Source organism: Coregonus lavaretus, assembly GCF_964263955.1.
Source record: "Coregonus lavaretus genome assembly, contig: HAP1_SCAFFOLD_507, whole genome shotgun sequence".
Lineage (NCBI taxonomy): Eukaryota > Metazoa > Chordata > Actinopteri > Salmoniformes > Salmonidae > Coregonus > Coregonus lavaretus.
Window position 1 is genome coordinate 297,478 of NW_028160496.1, and position 3,304 is coordinate 300,781.

A 3,304-nucleotide genomic window follows, 5' to 3' on the forward strand; every position below is an offset into this window, starting at 1 on the left:
AGTTGAGTCTGGCACCAAGTAGGACCACAACATCAGACTGGAGCAGAGCTCTGCAGTCCCCACCAAGACCATAGAACCAGGAGGATAGGAAGAGGAGGAGGAGGAGGAAGAGAGGAGGAGGAGGATAGGAAGAGAGGAGGAGGAGGATAGGAAGAGAGGAGGAGGAGAGCAGGGACAAAACAAAATGTAATGAAAAGAGGCTAGTTATAGGAGTAGTGTAGTTGTTTGATTGACACCAGTTTACATTGACATGACCTGGCCAGGAGAGACTAGTTATAGATAGGGATTTCAGGAGTTTCGTGGTCCGTTCAAATGGTCAGGGAAATTCTTTGGTCCTACTTATACAGTCAATGGTCTGTACATGAATATGATGCCAGCTGAGAGAAGGAGAGGCTGACCTGGAGCGGGCAGCAGCAACACAGTTGGGGTGATCGTCAGGCAGCACCCCTTTACCCATGGGGGTGGGCAGGAAGGGCAGGTCACACCCCTCCACCAGCTCCTTCAGAGCCCCCTCTGCTCTTCAATGGGCTGCACCTGCAGAGGGACACAGACAGAGGGCACTGCCACACGGATTTCAACAGACTGGTCTTCACAACTGGGATGCATTCAGCTGAGCAAAACGTTGTGCAACGTTCAGATAGAAATATAGCATGTAGAACGAACGTGCCTCTCAGACAGGTAGAATGAGAAATCATGTCAACAACATTTGTCGACTGAACGTGGCCCAGTTTTCAACTGAACCGTGGTACAGTGCTATATGTGTTACAGTGCGTCTCAGCTGGCTATTGATCTCTCTTGGACAGACGCACGTAACATAACTGGAAGTAGCGTCTGTCAACAGAATGGGATGTGACAACTTTGTTCCGGTACGCTGATTTTTCACCACTAATCATTAGGACAAATCCCGATTTCGCAGGTGCTCGCATCTTTTCAATTTCAGAACGGGAGGGGACATTTTGCCCATAAACTTGCCGGAAACTTGCAGAGAGTTTCCGTTTAGGGGGGTGGAGAGTTCGCAAGTGGCGTTAGTATCTTTCTCTTAACATCTCCCCAGACCTTATCCAAGTATCTGACGCAATTATGCAAGATTTTAGTTCTGTTTCCCCCAGATTATCTGGCTATTAAAAAAGCAATGCCTACCTTTGCCAATGATGAGTAAAGTCCGTTTGGCTCCTTTCAGGACCGCCAGTGCTTCTGTGATCACCATATGGTCAGCCATACTCACAGGAGGAGGTGGACTACAGGGCACCTCTCTGACAAAGGAAATAATAAATAATAGGTCAAACATTAAACATGTTACCTAGCAACTTTATTGCATATGTAAATAAACCATGAAGGTCTATCGAGGCTTATTGCTATTCTCTGATGAGAATATTTTGGTATAGTGCTATATTTTCTAAGTAATTTAATTTCTGGTTCACTTCAGACGTTAAAAGGTATAACAAGATAAAATAAAAATGACTACGGTGATGTGAATTCAGAGGTATACATATTCAACAGTAACACATTAGTATACATTTTAAATGGATGAAAGACAGTGATGGCCACTAACCTGGCTCTGCTCCTGTCCAATTTAGCATTGACCATGTCCCCAGATATGTCTACGTATACAGCACCTGGACGTCCATACATGCTAGTGCGTGCTGCCTTAGACATACCAAACACCCTTAAATTCAGATCAATTAAGGCTGTGCTGTGCTCTTATGAAGCAGTTAAGGTACCTTGCTAAGCTGGAAAATTAGAGGTCAGAAAAAAGACAATTGCAGGTGATACCAAATGATATGAAGAGGACTACACAGAGGGAGTCAGAGTAGACTGTATACCTTCTCTACGACTGAGGAGATCATATCCAGACTGCTAGACCTAGCAGAGAACTTACTGTACAATCTGCATGCCTCCACCTGACAGAGAAAGAGGACCACAAATAACAAATTATTTCCTCTTTCAGCAATTAAACTGCTAGGGCCAGTTTCCCAGACAGAGATTCTCTATTGAGTTTGCTTTTTAGGCCATGACTAGGCTTAATCTGTGTCCTGGGAAACAACCCCCTAATGTTCAAAAGTCATAAATATCATGGTTCAATCGGTACCTGTGGAAACTCTTGAAACGCCCCAGTGGTCTCTTGGTTTTGATCGGAGGAGCCTCCAATAACAATCACAGGCCTACAGAGAGAGAGGTATCACACAATGACATCAACTGACAATCTGAGATAGTTTGGAGTCCTCAGATCATTTTTTGCAGTGTGCGGATAGCATCCCTTCTTTTGAAAGGACCACTGAACATGAGTAGTAGGGTCTTCTGTTTGTGGAGTTCTAGCATACCAGCAGTTCATGTTAGCGTTGGCCATTCCACCAAGTGCATGGATGAGTCCCGGTCCAGACACAACCAGACACGCACCTGGACTGGAGAGGAACAGACAGACAGAGGGACAGACAGGAAGACAGGCAGACAGACACACAAAGGGTCAGACAGACAGGCAGACATAATTAGCAATGCAAAAAAGCTATGAAACTGACCCTCACACACTACACGCTCCTGTAGTCTATGTACGGGTAGTTAATATCACATGATTTGGGGAGAGCTGGTTTAGTAATAAAAAGGTGGCTTATGGCTTGTTCATTGCGCATTCCCACATACTTGATTCCTGAGGCTTGAGCTGCCTTAGCTACTTCAATGACTGGAACACCAACTATTCTAAACATATATTCTACATTCTGTAGAGAGTTACATGTAGATACAGTATATTTACCTTTTTTTAAACATTTTTAGTCATTTAGCAGACGCTCTTATCCAGAGCGATTTACAGTTAGTGAGTGCATACATTTTCATACTGAATTGTATATGAATTGTTACAATGTAGTTTAGATTTTCTTTGCATTGACACACACATTGGCATGCATCAACAAGGGTGTTAACATATACTATTCCACATAAACATCTAAATGTTTTTCTACAACAATATTAATAGTTAGCTATACCAGTGCAATGACCTATGGCACACTTTCACAACTCATAGTGTTACATTCTCACTGCCAAGGACATGATCAGCGACTAATATATTATTAGCAACACGGTTACACAGTATAACACTGTTTTATATATATTGCACACACTTCACCTGAGCTTTTAGTGCCTCTGCAATGAGCTGAGCCCCAGTCACATCTTCCATTATTATTGTCGAGAAATCTGTTCAAAGTGCAAACGCGGTTAGCAATGATTTCTTGGACTTGTTGTTCAGTAGCTTATAAATCGTGTTTAGATCTCTTGCAAATCATTAGTTTTGTCTGCTTTCCAGCATGCATTA

General features: G+C 43.1%; 1 long non-coding RNA gene across 1 annotated transcript; it reads right to left on the bottom strand.

The window, feature by feature from the left end:
* Positions 1-499: 499 nt before the first annotated feature.
* Positions 500-1,601, bottom strand: LOC311121747. The gene is made up of 3 exons (XR_014612347.1): positions 1,553-1,601; positions 1,141-1,253; positions 500-534 (listed from the first exon to the last, which is right to left on the bottom strand). It is a non-coding gene; the product is annotated as an uncharacterized lncRNA (long non-coding RNA).
* Between the last annotated feature and the right edge of the window lie 1,703 nt (positions 1,602-3,304).